The sequence below is a fragment of the Ammospiza nelsoni genome, chromosome 1 (assembly GCF_027579445.1).
Source record: "Ammospiza nelsoni isolate bAmmNel1 chromosome 1, bAmmNel1.pri, whole genome shotgun sequence".
NCBI lineage: Eukaryota > Metazoa > Chordata > Aves > Passeriformes > Passerellidae > Ammospiza > Ammospiza nelsoni.
The window spans coordinates 39,342,024-39,360,935 of NC_080633.1; positions in this window are offsets into that span (position 1 = coordinate 39,342,024).

An 18,912-nucleotide genomic window follows, 5' to 3' on the forward strand; every position below is an offset into this window, starting at 1 on the left:
TCCTCAAGCCTACAGATTTCAGTCTCCTCTCAGAGCAGAGCTCCCTAAGCTAGCGTCTGCCTCTCATAAACAATTGACAACTACATTTGTTTATACTTGACTGAGGTACAGTTTAGAGCTTTATCTAATGTTCTTTTTGTCTCTGTGGGCCTTTTCAAATCTCTGTAGAGCAGGAGTTGCTGCTGAGACAGTGGCTACTGTTCCATGGCAACTAAAAACAAAAAAATACTCCCTTCTTTTGATTTCAAACTTACTATCTGTGAGAGGCACTCCAGGGAGTCCAGTTCTTACACTGTGACAGAAAGAGGAGATTTTCCTATTCTCCCTATTCATGTTTCCCATGCCACTAATGATTTCATAACCTCTGTTATTTCATATGCCAAGTAGATGTTTCTCATCCAAGTTAAAGTATGCCCTCTCTATTAAGTTCCATCTTTTGTGGTAGCCATACCTTATCTTTGGCCACACTTATTGCCATCATTACTATATATTTCAGTTCCACAATATTTTTTAAATAAGTCCAACTAGAATAATGTATGGTCTTCAAAATATGGGTCAGATTTATAACTCTGCATCTGCAAATTGTATCATGTTTATAATTGCATCCTGATTTCTATTTTATTCATAATTTCCTTCTGCTAATTCTTTGGGGCTTTGTTTGTTTGCTATTGCTGAACATTAATCTGACATTTGCATACAGTATCTTCTGAAGAACTCAGACTCCTCCTTCTGTAGTTGATATTACCTATTTAAAGCTGCACTTGCATAAGCATAAGAAGGCTTTTCTTCTCCCCATGAGTATTTTCCAGTATTTAACATTGAATTTTTTCCACCATTTATAGCCAAATTGCTCCGTCTTGAGAAAACATCCTGCATCCCATCACAAGTGGCTCTTGGTTTGCATCATCTGCTGATCTTATGACCTCTCTATTTACTGCTTTTCTAAAGCATTCAAAATATAAAGTAGCCCAGGTGTGAGCATCAAATCTTGGAGAAAATCCATGAGTAAACCCTTGCATTGTGAAAATGGAAAGCTACTCATTCATTCCCTATCCTGATTTCTGAAGATTTTGTTTCAATTGTGTATGGACACCCGAGAAACCCTACTTTATCTCATGCTTGCTTTCTTCAGCATGCTTTAATGAAGGATCTTTGCTTAAAGATTTAGGAAATCCATCTATGATGTATCATTCATAATGTACCATCCAAATCATTCTCATCCTCTTGCATGCTGAATTTTTCAATAAACTCCAGTCATTTGTGCCTTACACCCTTCTTTTGAAAAAGCTTTATCAACTTGCTACAGGAGGTCAGGCTCATTGGGCTGTAATTCCTGAGGTCCCACTGAATTTAAGAACAAAATGAACATCACATTTACCACGTTCCATTCCTTTGGAAAAGAGGCCAATCTACATGTCAAGTTACATTGCATTAATAATTTGTCACATATATCAGACTTCTTTAGAAATGTTTTGAAAACCTGATATAATCTACTTGATTTGTTACCATTTGGTTCTGTCTACTCTAAAATTTCTTCTCTGACACTTTAAATTGAGATAATTTCTTTGACTTGGACCCAAAAAATGTTCTGCTATTGAAACCTGCCTAAGCTTGTCCATGAAGAACATTATTGTGAAAAATTCATTTAGCATTTCAGCTCTGGGCTTATCTCTTTAAATACTTCTTTTATAGCCCAAACATTATAGAATGCCTATAAACTGTCTGGCACAATTCATGCTTCTGATGTGTTTAGAGCAAGTTTTATTATTCACTCTTATGCTTATCACAAGTTATTCCTCAAAATAATTTTGGCCCACTTTATAAAGGCTTTATATTAAACGTATAAGAGTTTATGTTCTTTTCTGTTTTCCTCATTTCAACACAATTTCCACTTTTTGAAGACCGACTGTTACTTCTAACAACTACTTTCACATTTCTGTTTTGTCATGCCAGCTTTCTGTGTGCGTGTGGTCCTTTTAAAGTCTTTTTTTTGATAAGCAGTAAATGTTTGCTGTTAGTCTCTGGTAGAGCATCTTGAAACAATCGGCATGCCACCTGCAAACTTTCTACTCCTCTGGCTGCTTATTTGAAATCCTCCTTAATAGCCATGATTTGCATATTTCAATAATACAAAATAGTCTAATAATATACAGCAGAGACATATGCTTTGATACTGCCTTTTGGTTCCTAGGCAAATCCTCATAACACAGGAATTTCTTTTTAATTACAATTCCTAATAACATCCGCACATTGTTAGTTTCTGCCAGAATCCTGTTAGGTTTCTGGGGGAATTTAACCAACTTGTCAATGAAATGAGAATCAATCAGGCCTCAGGTAAGACAGCGCAGAGTGAGTGAATCCCTGTCCAGCAGGGCTGAATGGGTCAGCAGTGCTGGGACTGATGGGCTCCCCTCCTGGATTTTAGCTGCAAACCATTTGGTGAATACGTGCAAAAATTTTAGGAGAATCAGCAGTGCTGACAGCTGCGTTTTAGAGAGGTTTCTTTTGAAAACAAACAAATTAAAAGAATGTGAAATCAGAACTGACCACAGAGGTTTAACTGCAACAGAATTGCATAGTGAAGTCTTGAGGGTTTTCTAAGCAAAATGAAATCATTTCAGTCCATCAACTCTTGCATTGCCCTTCATGTGAGTCACACACAGATTTTACGACATTATTTTCTCTCCTCAATAACTTTCGAGAGCAGTAAAATTAATAACTCATGATACAGAAATTTAACACAAGAAGGCTGCATGTGTGCTAGGAGGGGAAGCACTATTTCAGCTGGGCGCGAGTGCGGAATCACGAGGATCGGCGTTCCCCGTCCTTGGCCGAGGCCGGGACAGCATTCCATACATTTAATTTCCTTTTTCTCTCCTGCAGCGGCACCCGGTGGCGCCGTTTGGGAAGAGCCGGGGCCGGCCCGGGCGCTGGGAGCCGCCCGCGCCTCGGGGAGGATTCCAGCTTTGTGTGCCCCTCACAAGCTCACCGTGACCGCGATTCCTGAGCCGTGTGGTTGCTGCTGCTATAGACATAGACTTTTTTCATTTTAGTGCACACTAGGTCTTCCGTATGTTCATTTTCCCCATGGCTTACTCTTTTTCATATGTGCCATTACAACATTAAATTATTATAGAAGAGTATGTGAAACCTTTTTTTCCCATGGCAGTAACTAATTTTTTTTTTAATTTCTTCAAAAGGAAGCTGCATATTTTACTTTATAGGAGGAAATCCCAGTCATGCTGGAACTTCTGGAAAAAATAATTTGGTTTTTGGGGGCAAGAGCACGGCCCAAAGATTTTTTTTATCCTTCTGGTGGAAACAGGAAAGGAAGTGTTTGTCTTGCATGCTGTGGAGGAAAATGTTTTACATCTCCAAGAGCAACTTACACCTGCCATCTTGTCTCTGCATGACTCTCACTCCAGATGTACAGCAGCAAACAAGAAGAGAGCCTGAAGAAGTCTCACGAGACCTATAAAGTCAGCAAAATGGCTTATGACCTCTTTTTTGTTCAATATTTCATGAAGTATAAAAAAACCCAAAGCGCTGAGGTTTTCCATTTGATTTTCCATTTAAAAGACAGATCTTTTAAGAGTGTAAGGTTTATCACATCAGGCAAATGGGAAAAAATGTAATTCAGTTGAGATGTTTTTTCAGCACAGGCTGTTTTCAGCTGTTTGGTTTGTTACTTTTATTTTTGAAACTCTAATTCCCATACCTGGAAAGGAAAGCTTGATATCTCTATCTCTCTCAAGCACAAGAATAGTGAATACTCTCACCTCAGATTTCTGAGTAATCCTGATGTGAAAATAAAGCAAAACAAGCCTTGAAAATTTCTGGTATTCAATGTAAATAATTAGGTAGATGAGAGCATACAAATACAATGTTACCACTTCAATCAAAGCTTTTGTTGTTCTGGTAAAAATCTGAGTGATCAGACTAATCACATTATCTCCAAGCATTCTCACATTTACAGTCCCTGTTTTATTATCAGTCAAAATGCTCCAGGGAAGTAAGGGGTTTGTATAGCTTCATCCTAAATCAACTTCTCTTTCAGATTAAGATTTACCCAAGAGGTGAGCTGCTTCATTCTTTTTTTAGTTTAATTCCGCTCATTTCCATTCCGTTCAACATATATTTCGAACAGGATGTTCTGCTTTTGCCACTTGTATTTGTAATGCTTTTGTACTCCTAATCCTTTTGTGGGCACTGCTCTGTGTGTTCTCTTCAGCCTAATTTAACCATAGTTTATATGGCTATAAGATAAAGATATTTTATACCTCACTAGTCAAGTGTAAACTATTACAGTAAATCGTGTTATTTTCACAAGTTTGGTAACAAGTGCTAGCTGGCATTATAAGTGTGGAAGTAACACTTTTATTTCCACATTCCTGCTTTCATCATTCACATTTATTTCTTCAGGGGAAGAAATATACTTGATGTCACATTGAGGAGTGTCTCTCTGCACTATATTTAATTCCTGGGCTGGGAAAAGATATTGCCTAAATACAAAAGGTCACAATTAAACTCTGGGGTATAAAAGTACCACTCTCGATTTCTGTTTCCTTAAACCTTAACAGCATCTGACCATAACAGAACGGTGTCCTGAGGCCACAGGGAACATTTTCTCAAGTGCTGTTTAAGTCTGTTTTTCTTTGTTTATCCTCAGTTCATTTCTGAGCTGCTACAGCAACCAGGAGAGGAGCTGTTGTGCCTGTACTTAGCTCTCGCTTGCATTGAGGCAATGTTCTAGTTCCTCACTGATTTAGGTGGAAGCTGAGCAATTTCTACCCACATTTAGACCTAGCTGTGTTTTCAGGACAGAGAGGCATCATCTATGCAAAATTCAGACTGCAGATTTTAATCAGGAAAAGAAACAGAAGAGACTCTGCAAAGAAAAGGAAACCTTTTCAATCAGTTTTCTTCCTCATTCACGATATAATCTCTTCAGCAAAAATCGGTAACACAAAAGGGACAAATGATATTTGTTGTCAAAAATGTGCTTCCCCAAACACCAATGAGTTTTTCCTCTCTGTTTGCTAGGTTCCTTTTCTTTTCCTACCAGAAAACAAGAGCTGACCACTTTTCAAGTGGAATATTCGCTCACTTTTGGGATGTTCCAGTATTGCTCATCACAAAACTTATGCATATCTTATTGGGAATATCTGAAAATTAAAAACAGTGCAAATGAGATTTGCTTCAGTGGAATATGGAGTACACAGGCTGTAGTCAGAGCGGAGGATAAATAGGATACAGACTGTTATGTCACAACATTGTTTTTGTTCTTAAAACACTCTTTTAAGAATCAGACATTGCTGTATAAATATCGCTCAGAAAAGTATATTCTTAAGTACATTTTGGGAAAACCACTCATTAGATTAATATCCCTCTATTACTAAATTTCAAACAGCATGTTCCATCTTTTCAAAGGCTCTACAGCTCTGTTGTTCTCCAAACACAAAGAGAATGCAGTGACTAAAAAGCTATCAGACCGAAGCACAGACAGTGAATGCAGCATATTTGTAGAGTGCTTGGAGACAAATGAGATTTTGGCGTAGTGGTGACTCATTTAATTGCACAGCTATCACAAGATAATGTGATAGTATTAACATAAGTAACTATGTGCTGCAATTATTCCTCTCAGAGTGTTATATGCTAGCATTTATAACAGTGCTCACTGCTTCTAGCTCGTAAAAAAAATCCTGAAAGTATTCTCATCGAGATTACTGTGCAAGCCTTCTGAATAAGATATTAGGTTATGTGTGCCTGTGGCACTGTTAGCGCCTCTGCCCAGCGCTGTCTGTGGCATTGGGTGGCACAGTTACTCTCAAAGGCAGGAGTGGCAGCTCAGGGCTTGGAGCTGCAGGGCTGTCACTGAGGGCAGTGCCAGTCCAGCGAGGGGGAAGCCTTTAACCAGGCGCTCCCCAACTAGGGCACACCCCACTAGTGCTGCACAAACGCTGCCAGAAGGGCAAAATGTCTCCCTCTACACACACAGCCCCGAAAAGCCAGGAGAGACCACTGAAAAATAAATAAAGGATCACTCTTTATAGACCCATTAACTGAAGATGAATGGCCAAACTGAACTGACCAGAACTGTTTGATTCTGGAAATAACATGGGTATGAGAAATGCATGCCTATAGTGACGTTTGTTAAATTCGCATTTTCTGCTGATGTGTGTTATTTCTGACCCCAAAATTGCCTGTGGTCCATAAAAACAGGCAAAGTAAAGAAAACCCAGGCAAGTAATTTCTAAGCCCATGTGGTAGGAAAAGGACCCTGGAAACTAATTTGTTTTAAAAGTGATTGTGGTGGGAGTCAGCCTTATTTTGACAATGTATACATTCAAATAATGTTTATTAAACTATGTTCATTTACTCCTTGAATTATGGTTGCCCTAAATGAGGTCTTCACCTTTCCAAAATGCCATCTGAATGGTGATATTACAAATTTAAACAATCCGTCATATGTAAATCAGAGTTAATAGAGCATCCCGTTTGGTAGTTGGACATGCATTATTCAGCTCTGGGTATCTTCTTTTTTCCCCACAGGCTGAAGCCATGATTAAAATGTTACTTTAAAATAAATGTCTCCACAGAGACAAAGACAGATTTAAAACATAATGGATTCTCTCTCACCATGCTATTAAGGAAGAAAGTTACCTCAGCATAAAGATTTCATTACACCTCACCAAAGACTTCAGATACTCCACTGCAATCCTAAAGATTTCACAAAGCTAAGATAGGTTAAAGCCCAGACATCTTTAAAGAATATTGTTGTTCTTGCTTTTTTTTTTTTTTAATACAGGGATGTAATATTTCCTGTGAAGATGACTGTCAATGTACATGCATGCCAATGCTTTTTTTAAAACCACAGTCTATTATTTTTATAAAAGTGGCCTGGCACAGTGTAAAGCCTTCAAGGCCAGTATGCACAATACAGTTCAACAACAAGTTTTCTACTGTATCATTTATTTAGGAGGTCACTGTGGTTCACTGGGCACAGAACCAGTTTCCCTTTAGGAGAACCAGATGATTCAGAGCTCTGTGGTCACCACCACACAGTAGGTAGAGTTGGAAGAGGTAGGATTTGGACCAGATCTCTTTGGATCAAGACTTGTATTTCAGTCGTTCTTCAATACTTCTGCACAAATAATAATGTATGTTCCATCAGTGCTCCCCATGGACACTGCCTAGAGAGATGATTCAAACAGACCACGATACAATTAACTAAGATCCAAGCAGTGGGAGTCTGAGGTTAAGCAGAAATGGCATCTCCATATGAACAGAGCCTGTCAGGTTTATGCACAGCTATTTTCCTAATTTGACCAAAGGAAAAGTAAGTCCGTGGCCATATTCCTTCCTTCTTTCACAGAGCTTAGCTGCTCTTATATGCTACTAGACAGCCACAAATAGATCAGCCTGCCAGCCTTAGGAACTGTCTGTCCCAAATGGCAGACACTCCTTGGCTCTTCCTCTCTGAAGAAGCTCATCCCTGCCCTATCACTTGGGTCTGCACTTCACTGACACTGATTTTTCTTCAGTATCAGAAGTCGAGGCCTTTCCCTACAGATATCATCACTTCAAACAAGCCTAGATTATAGCAAGAAAATGTGAGTGTGACACTCTGCTGAAATTTAATTCCTTGAAATCCAGGCTGCTGCCTGATTCTTCTGGTAGTTCTTGTTGCAGTGCAATCATAGCAAATTCACCATGTCTGCAGTTTTGACATGAAATTATAACATAGCTGATTATTTAAGAATACTTTTTTTTTTGTGCAATGGTCACACAGAAATTCTCTAGGACTGATCTTTAAAAACTCTAGTCTGTGACAGGATTGCTGGAGTCTGTAGAGCTCATATGTAACTTACCAAAATTACACAAAACCAAAGCAGTGTTAAAATAACTCACATTTGTCTTCACATCTCGTCACCTGAAAACTCTGAAGAACAATCTTGAATTATTATTGGAGAAGTCCTTGTTTTGTCCTGATAGCATATGGGATCAAATTATTCTATTGTGATTCTTTTGAGCAGAAAGCTATGTAAAGAAAATTATCAGCCTCCAAAACAAAAAAGTTTAATAATAAAAGGCAACTGTAAATAATTTGGTCAAATAAAGACCATGGAATACAGCTGTGTTTATTTTTGTTTTTCATTCTTTATTAAACATGAGACTTTTCCATCTTATATTTGAAGTTAAAAGGCTGTGAATGGAGACAAGCTAATACCTGTGATGATTTTCTAACTACTAAATATGCTTTTATCTGGGTTTGCTTTCTACTGGTTTCTGCCAGTGCCCTGATGAACAAAGGTACTGGCAAATCATGGAGCATTCTTACCTCAGAATGTAGAATTTGCACTTAGGTCTCACTTCCACTTAGAAGAGACAGTACAAAACCACATGAATGATGCAGCCAGTCAAAATAAGCAAAACTCACTTCAAATATGTAAAACTTGCAGTGATCTGCAGATGAGGAGGCAATGAGAGCACCAGTGCATGGTTTTGCTCTACAACCATTTATTTATGTGCAGCAAATATGTATAGGTATGAAGACAAGAGCAATGTTCAGCATTGTACAATTGCAGAAATAGATCTGCAAAGAAATGTATTAACCAAAAAAGTTAAGCTTCTGATGAAACACAGCTCAGTCCTCTACCCACAGCTATGCTGCCAGGGATGCTGCAGAGGCCTGTGAGCAGGGCAGAAGTGCCCCCCCACCACCCCAAATGAGTGAGAGACCCAGATTAGTTAGCCACGATGCAATTAGCAAACAGCATGCATGACATGACTGAAAGATGAGCAACGCGTGAGAGCAGAACAAATGGCCTGTGGGACAATATGGGGCAGCTGGGGAAGCAAGCCAGGACTTGGGGGCTGAGGCAGGTTGTGGCATCCCTCCTTCTGGGAGGGAAAAATGGATGGGACATAAACGAAAGAGTGATCTATAGGGGAGCTGCGGTGAATGCACATAGATATCTGAAAGTGAATACATTCTTTATTCATTTTGGTTGGCTGTAAAAGAAGAGTATGTCTAAAGATAAGTGAGTATTGTTGTTATAAATTTTTTCTGACACACATTCTCTGCCACGGCCAGAGAGAAAATGGATCAATAACCCTAAGCCCTAATTTCCGGAGCTCCAACAAGACAGTCCTTTCAGGGCAGTAAAAACTGCAACCAAGATTCTTGAACATTATCTAGAAATAATTTGGACTAATCTGATGCCTCCTATAAATGACTAAGTTCTGTTTCCACTTAAAAGATGGGAATTCTGCATGTTCGAGGTAATGTGATTGACCAGCAGCTCCCTAATTCTCATCACATTTTGTTTTGCTGTGAATGTTGCTAAAAAAAGTCAAGCAGTCTTTATCTGAAATTACATTAAAACCAAAATCTTCCATGTGTCAAAATTACTGACAGCACCAGCAGCCCAGCTGGATTCCTTCTGCTCCCAGAGGAAGATCAGAATTAGGATGAATTAGATCCCTTCCATACCATTATACCACTTTGCTTGTCTCAAAATGTGGGAGGAAAACTGTTAACGCTGAGGCCAATTTGTTGTTTATGTCACCTATTTGCATACTTAATTAATGTAAATTACCAGCCGCTACAGAAGTTTCAGACAATGACAACAGTTACGCTCCAGTTTTTCAAGTTAAAACCTCCAGGAGGAAAACATGGCTGGTTTATATTCTCCCTACATCAATGACAGCAATTTCCAGGTTTTATTATTTGATTCAACTTTTGGAATTAAGAGCCAGGGAATAATTACTTAAGCGGAGAAAAAGAGATAATAATGAGGCTCAGGACTGGGCAGATGAGAATTACCAAAGGAAACAGTTTTTTTTTTTCCCATAGAACAAAATAAGTAGTAGTAGTTCTGGCCAGGACTTGGAAAACAGTACTGTACTGTGCTGTGCAAAGAAGCTGTTTCTGTGGTGTCGGCTTTTTCTGATGTTTTTCCCCCCACTCTTTTTCTGAAAATAGTATGATGTGAAAGAATTTCATAGTACTAAAACGATAATGGAAGTAGTGAGAGGGCTTTGCAAAACAAGCTCAGTGTGAGTGCTGCTAGAATGAAGCCTACAATGATTAGACTTCTGAATAATCAGGCAAACAGCCTATATTGTAACAAGCACTGTTTATGGGGCTGAAGCAAACACAGACAAGTTTGATTCACATGCCTCAGTGAGCGCAAAAACACTTGTAACAAGGAGCCTTGCAAAGCCAGCAATTAGGGCTATGGAAACAGTCTCTGCCCTACCAAGATCACAGGCTCAGTGAGAGGTGGGAAGCGCTCAGCTCAGCTGGGATGCTCCAGAGAGACGGGCTCTCAGCTCCCACATAGGCAACAATGGCAAAACCAGCCCCTGACTGGGACTCTGTTCCCCATACATCTGCATCAGCAAAACATTGCCAAGAAATGTGTGAGCAGAATGATAGAAAAATCAAGTAAAATAAAGCCCTACAAAAAAAAAGCACTATAAATTTTTGAGAATGTCTAAAACCACTGCAAAAGATATGATTTTGGTAAGCAGCTCTTTGTTGGCTTTATTACTAAAATGTAGTATAAGTAATTCCAGCTGTAGCAGCTGAGACAGTTTTCTGCTTGTCATATACATGAATACACAGGACTGCCTGGGTCTGAAAGTACCCCACAGATATATTTACTCTACATGAATATGATATTCCAAATGGATGGGTCTGCTCCAAAGACCCCAAGCCTTTTCATGCCATTATTTAGGCCAGTTGTGATTGTTACTATGATTCTCCAATGGAGAAAATCACCCTGCTTCAAGTACGGATCACCAGGGTTTTGTGCTGCCCTGTAAGAAACCTCATCTAGGGGTAGAAGTGCCCAGCTGTCAGAGTATTTTTTATTTTCCCATCAGTTTTCCTATCCAGAAAGACACCAAACTCCTGGATTCAATTAAAGGAGGTAGCCCTTTAACCACTATTGCTTCAGTGTTTGACTGCAACTTCCATGTCTGACAAAATGAGCAAAGTACTCATTTTCTCAGCCATGGAACTCATTGGCTGCAAATTATGTAGCATACTCTTTGAAAATCAGCATCTTTTAATCACCTACTTTCTTATTCTTTAACAGAAGAAGCAATGACAATGTGTTGCATTAAATACACCGGAGAAGCTTCAGCAAGTTTAAACTCACCATCCGAAAATGTGTCTAGCTTTTAGTTTTCTCCTTGTCTAAACTGTAGTAATGTTGATCTGGTACTCAATGTCAGCTTTTTTCTACCAATTCCTTTTTTTCCTGAAGCCCCAGTGGCCCCAGCATCCTAAGACCACTTTGCAGCCTATTTCTGAGCTCCTTACTTTTGCCAGTTTGGTGTCTTGTGTGAACCTGTCTGTATCAGAAATCACAAAGCACAGGACGGTGCAAACAGAGGTGGAGCAAAGAGACACCTACTCCTAGTTCCTTACTTTAACATCACTAAGTCCAAAAGGACTCGGAAATACAAAATGAACACAGATTACAGTTAGCTGGAAGATTCACCACTATTGTTTTTGCTTCAGCTTTGTCAAAGCAGCAGGGCCACAGACCCCATGGAGATGCTCTGCTGAGTGCCAGGCAATCTGTTGGTGTAATAAAGTGGATCACTGCATGTCAGAACCTCATTTCCATGAGCTTGTTGTGTGGCCTTATCATACTTGTTTGCCACTTAGAGATGCTTCTGAAATTCAATAATTATTCATGAAATGCAATAAAATATGCTAAATACGTACAAGTCAAATCAGACTGGTTTGCATTTTACCCCCTTGAACTCTGGGGTTTTTTTCCATGTTACTGTACTAGATTTCTCTGCTAGTCAAGACATGTGTCTCTTTAAAATCATTACACTTTGATTCCTATTCCTTCTGTATATAATTAGACAAGAATTTGAAGATAAGCTTACAAACCCCCTCTTGAATCCTAAAGCTTGTACTCTTTCCAACTGTATCAGGTAGTTGAAGAAAAAAATAACCCCTACCTAACTTGGTCAGATTTTTAAGAATTCCAAAATTTTAAAATATGTATTTAAATGTATGTGTTTAAACTTTTATAGAGTTCTTTGCTACAAGACCATTAGGAACTGTCAAGTGAAAATCAGAGCATTTAACTAATGTCCCTGAACTGTTTCTGCTTTCTATGAAACTCCAAGGACATAACAGTTTGCTTTCACATTAAGCATATTTCAAAAATAGTTAAAAATTGGTTCCTGCATGTAAGCTGTGTAAGATTAGGACTACTTTCCGAAAGCGATCTTGCCAGGAGATGGCATCTGCTATACATATTTGATGCTGCCAAAACAACAAAAATGTACAGGCTGCTGCAGAAGTAAGCAGATGCATAATTGATTTCACCCACTCTCTGTTCCAGGGTCTAGAGATTGGGGATAGATCTGTTATATAATGACACTCAGTTACTCCAATGAAAGCAGAATGTAGCCTCAATCTTAAATACAATCACATGGAAAAAACCACTTTTTGTTGCACAGTAAGTGTGTATTACAGAACTATCATTTCCTCTTACCCATGATTACTCACAATTGACGCAGTTCCACTTAGAATTTTATGTTTGCATCCTCTTTCCCACAAATTGAAATTATGTGTTTGCTCTCAACACCAGAAACTTCAACAGGAATATTTTGCCTTCTTCGGTAAAGCAGGTGGTTTTCTTAAAACTGAAACTTTGAATTCTTAAATATTAGGATTATGCTTTTTCCTCTTTTGTTCCCTTTCTGCCCATTCTCTAGGTCAGAAAATCTTTAGTTTTCCCTACTCTGTAGTATTTTGAAACATTTATTGCTTCACAGCAATCATAGTGACAAAAAGGAGATGGAAATTATAAAAAATGTCAGAAACCTGGGCACTATTTTTTTTTATCTTAGTCACACAAAAGAAGTGGGGCATTCTCTAGAACGGATCTTTCCATGTCCATAGACTCAATTATCCCCACGGTCTGGTGGTGATTGTAGATCTTCATAAAAACATTCCCACCTTAGCACTCATTTTTACAAATGTTCAGGATATCCTTAAATTTTGTGACAGAAGTTTTTATTGTAAAGTAGGACAGATTTCCTGTGTCTGGAGAAGTCTGAGTCAGCAGGGGGGTAGAAGTTCCAGGACATTAGCATCTGTGAAACCTGAAGTGAAGCTACAGTAATTAATGATGTCCCTGTTCACTTGCATATGTCCTGTGTACTGGCAAGAGTTTTCAGTAAAACAGAGGGCCATGGGCAGATCAGAAGGCCTTGGAAAATATGATTTGTGCTAAATGCTATCAGGAGAAGAGGAACCATAAGTCCTTTGGGAATACCTTAAGACCTGTGAGGTTTTTCTTGCAGAGATTGAAATGCTCAAATGACTAACTCTTTGCCTTTCTGGGAAGTAAAGAGGCACTGTCAACTTCTAATATTTTTTAACCTATAATTTTCTCCATATAAGTGTTTCATGCAGTATTATATTCAGAGAAGGATAACAAACCCTGGTGGGGAGAAAGAAAGACTTTCAGGGACGTCTTTGGACAGTGCAATTTAAATTATGTGCCAAGAAGTGCAAGGTCTGGAAGGACCTGTTAAACTGAAGGCTCCAGAATGGAGGCAAGGCAAGATCTCTTTGCCAGATGTGACTTTTTTAAAATAAGAGGAACCTACAAGAAATGCTTGTTCACTGCTTCCTGCCGTTGCTCTCCAAAATCAGTGACTCCATCTCCACACTTCCAAACCACTGCTCTCCCAAATCCAGATGATAGATTTTGCCCTCTAAATTACTGCTCTCTCCAGGAATTTTCAATCTCTACATGCATTCTTGATTTCTCTATAGTCTATTGTCTAAGAACTTTATGTGACTTCTTAGATTTACTGGGTTTTAGCACTACTGTATAGAAAATTTTTGCATAATCAGAATTAGTATCCTGTTTTATTTTCATTCAAGTATTAATTCATTCCTTTTAAGTCACTGCTTCTAGATGCTGGCATTTTCTCACCATATTAGGAAAATTACTTCAATGGAAAAAACCTCAGGCTCTTTTTAATGCAAGGAAAATCTGTGAACTAACAGTCAAAAGAGTTTTCATTAAAATCCATGTAGATTAAAAGACCAAAACATTCGAATTAGTAGACAAGGCAATCTTCCTAGGGGGAAAATAACAAGGCAAACATTGATGCTCTGAACAGCACACAAAAATGAGAAAACATTGGAGGTTTAATTGACAATGTACTGAAAATAAACTAGCTCAAAATGTCAAATAGTGAACAAACTTGCCTTTCAAGCGCTTCACTAAAACATGCCACAGGCCTAGATACAGGATGAGAAGAGTACAGAGCACTGAGGTGTGCAGTTCAACACCCTGTAAAGAAGGTCTCATATGCAATTCCCACCTGACACTACCCAAGATCACCAGCCAATTAGCAATAAGGCCAGAGAAATAGTTTAGCTACTTTGGTTTCCTATCCCCCAAGCCTTTTGCTCAATCACAGTTACACCTCAGCCCAGCGGTATTTTGTGTTTATCTCTTCCTGTTTCATGCCTTCGAGCATTTTTTACAGCATCTATAGGTAGTACCTGTCTGCTATTTCCACTTTGCCCATGGAGAAATTGAAGATATTTGTCTCAAACCACAGAACTGCTCATGAACAGCTCAAAAAGTAACACTGAATTCCCATTTACAGTTGATTAACAGGTGCAGATTAAATGATCGTTGATACAGGTAGGAATCTTGACACAAACCTGCTATTTTTATTGTGGCAACAAGTGCAAATATCAGAGCAAATTCTTTTATCTTTTTTTTTAAGTATTAATCTGCATCCAGGTACTCCTCTTTGGGTCTGAGGATCAATTTCCTTAAGAAAACCCGTTCCTGAAGCTCCCATATAAGGGAATTTTTAATCACTAACTTAATCTCAAGCACTAATCAGGATACTTATTTGATAATTGATTATTAAAACTATAACTACATCTTTATTGTCATTATAATTGAGGGTTTAATTCTATAGCAAACAGACATACAATTTGCATGTGCATAAAACTCAGTGGGTGCTCTTTTAAAAGTCAACTAAATTTAATATACTTAACAAAAACTAGGTTATTAAATACAAATTAAAGCTGGAGACACACAAACTGTAATGTCACCCTGTTTTATACTCTTGGGTTACTGCAACAAGGATCATTTTTCAAAACAAGTTCACAAGACTTTTAAACAACCATCCCAGCATGTGATGGGGAAATAAGAACACCAGAGTGATAATCACTGTGCAACTTATTAGTAAAGCTCTGTGGAGTAGCTCACTTATAGCTGTAATAAACCAATTTTGCTTCTTGGAGACACTGGTGCAGCTAGCTCCATGCTTTAGGAGCTCCCTATAGAATAACAGATTTTTAAATAAAGAAAATCTATATATATTTGGAGTACTAGAGTTTATTACTTGGTAAGAGGGAAGATCCTGTAATGGATTAATGTCAAATTAAATGTCAATATCTAAAAAATATCAGGAAAAAATTAGAGATGCCCAGTAGAGGAAGGCTACATATGAGATCTGTACTATACATAAATTACTTGCAAACCATTGTAAATATGGAATGAATAAAAATGCAGATGATTCTGCTTTATTCAAAGTAGCTAATCCTAAAGGTGAGCATGAAAGTTATAGAAAAGGTTTTGCAGTCCTGAGTGACTGGAGAACAACACTGCCAAAGGATCATTTCTGTTTCTGATAAGATCAGAACAAGCGGGCATGGAATGAAATAATCAGGTAACCAACAGAACACAAAGTGAAGTGCTTTTTCATAAAGGATGAAAGAAAAATATGGAATCCCATGCTACAGTAAAATCCAGAGAGCAAAAATACAAAAGGTGTTGAAGAGGAGTTTTTGAAATTATGGAAGATAAGCATTTTAATTAATAATAGATGTGATAGTCCAACACAATCCTGAATTGTTTATGCTAGTAGGAAGTAGCAGGATTTTTATGAAATACTGGATTATGAAATAAACTGAGTAAGCTTCAGATACAGACTCAAGGCACCCATCTCTATTTTGCTGAAGGTATTTGAGCCAGACACCATACCAGCCCTGGTACTGGGCCAAATTCTCCCCAGAATTACACAATGGACATGCTTTTTGCTTAAAATGCAAAATGAATCAGCAGTTCCCCTATTCATTATTGGCTTTGAGTGTAAAAAGGCCAAACACTTTACATTTGTTTGTTAGTAAAGCATCTCATACACCACAAAATGCTCGTATTCCTCTTACACCTTCCAGATAAAGGTAGATGCTTGAGAGCACCACCCTGCACTGCAGAAGCTGAGGATGGATCCTATTTAACAACCTAAGTTAGAGACCAAGCTGCACAGGAGCTAACACAGATTAAGTAACATCAGACTCCTAAATCCCAGGAGCCTAAAAATAGCATTCTCAATGTTTGCTTTTCACAGTCACATAAAATAGGCATTGGTTTTCATTTACTTGAACTTGGGTAGGATTTTATGCTAAGAGGCTGCTTACTTCCTGAAACAGCCTCTGGTTTGAATCACAGGGGCCTTTTTTCCTCTCAGTTGATGTTTTTGGGGCCTTCATTATTGTTTCCATTCCACTCCCAGTTGTGCTGCAGAAAGGTGGGGTGCTGCAGTCTCCCTTTTTTGCAGGGGGCTGTGTGCAGCAGAGGTGCCCCATGAGCTCATCCCCTGAGAGGAGCTGCTTGCCTGTCCTGAGACCACGGCCTGGGGTCCCTCTCTCCCTGTCACACAGCTGCACATGCTGTCCTCTGAGCCATCCCACTGGCCCGTGGGGCAGCTTTTAAAGCGAGAGCATTGCACAAACCTGGCATGTGCCACACTCAGAAAGCTATAATTTTCATATTGTATCTTCTTACCAATTGTAAATCAGTCATTTTAAGGATGCTTTCCATTCTTGCTTCCCTTCAGGCATCTCTTATTTCTCTCTGGAAAAAGAAAAGATGTAGTTTATGGCTAACTGCAGGACTGAAATGACATATATAATAGCAACAGCAGGCAACAAATGTGTCCCTAAAGTGGCAATATGGTGCCTTTTGTTTTGTTTTAAGACTTTGGAGTGATAGACAATTTGTCTTTTTGAGCCGCTATTTGAATAGTTACAGGGAATTTAGAAGACAGTGTTATGCATTTAGAGTAATAAGGACTGCATAGTCTGACTTAGGCCCTTTGAAAATTATAGGAAAACACAATCAGGAGGACAAAATACTGATTATTATGCATAGGGTTATTAGCAATAAAGCTTAATAGTAGTGTTTGGGGTTTTTTTTTTATTTAATTTCCATGCAGTCTTTTGTTTTCAGTTAAAAAAGACAAAACAAACACTTTCTGATCACCAGATATTTTTACACAAATTTGAACTCTGGCCCCTTTGTGGGAATAAACAAAGCCTGCATGGAACATGTTTGCTATAAGAAAAAAGAGATGGTTTTTATTTAAATATAATGGTTTACTTATACGAGAAAATCAAACTCCCCTGTGTAACTACTTCAAGGAGTGATACTGCCACTCTATCCACATGAGTAATCCAGCTTGCATCTCTCTGAAGGGTTGCCAAGGACAAAATATGTCCCTGACCATGTCTAGGTGCCCAGACAGGTACAGCACAATCTCCTTGTCCCACACAGGACAAACACCATTCCAGGTGCAGGAATGCAGCAGGACAGGAGCTATGGAAGCTACAATGTGTCTGGAGCTTTTCAGTTCTCTTTCACTCAGACTGAACCCTCAGAGCACCTTGCAGGGGCAGGTGCATGGAAAAGGAAAAGGATAGGGGATGAGACGGCTGAGCACCTGCAGCCGTCACTGGCTTCAGCTGCAGTTCTATGAACTCACATTTATAAAACCACTCTGCCAGGAAAACTGATGCCACAATGCAGATCTTGGTGTTGAGTGATCTGAAGAAGGAATCTCTGTCTGAATACCTGCTGGTTAAGAATTTAAGGGTGAGAAACAACAGGCACCCAACAGAGATCCCCTGGCATGGGGATGGGGCAAGAGGTGCTCTGAGCAGCATCAGCAGCTGCCAGCTGAGCCACCCACCCATGTCTCTGTGGGTCTAGCTCATTACTCGCTCGGCAGCTCCTCTGCTTCTTACTTCCCTTCTGCCAATGACTTCATTTTCACTTTTCTCACTGTATTTACTTTCTCTCTCTCTTTCCTTCTCCCTATTTTAAAACTTCTGTGATGTCTCCTTATACTTCCCTTTGCTTATTGAAAGGAAAACCTGAGATGATCATGCCAATATATTATTTGATCTTTTGAAACATCTACCAAAATTTCAGCACCGTCATGGGTGACATTTTATCAAAATTATTTAGTAAGATGATTTGTTTCTCTTTCTTAATGTGTTCTTAAGGGGACAACTCTCATTTAACAAAACAGAAAAATTAAAATTAAAGCAATAAAATCTATATTAAAACCTCATTTAAATTAATCCCTGAATACAACATTTTCTAGAGAAGATCATTTCAACTTTTGTCATTATTCCAGGCTCTATGTGTTTTCCTAAACTAAAATACACTAAGGTGTGATTGATGTTAAGAATATAGATCAGTATTATTAGATGAAGATTATTTAGGTAGATTATATATTATCCTTGTGCTGGGGGTGCTAAATGAAGTTAAGGATTACAATGACACATTTTAAGGATGAAAATGCCTGCCCTCCTTTGCTTTCACAGTGCCATTCAACGTCTACCATAAAAATATTTCTGTATCCAGTCCTAAATTAGACTAAACTGTCTTTTCAAAGCAGATTACATTCTAATTATTTATGATTATTTTGTCAATATACAAGCTGTGTTTGTAGTCTGAATTTTCCTATTCTCACATACTAGTGCGGGGAGCTGAAGACCCACCAGAGATCAGTTTGTGTCTCCCGGATCTCCGCTGTTTTCAG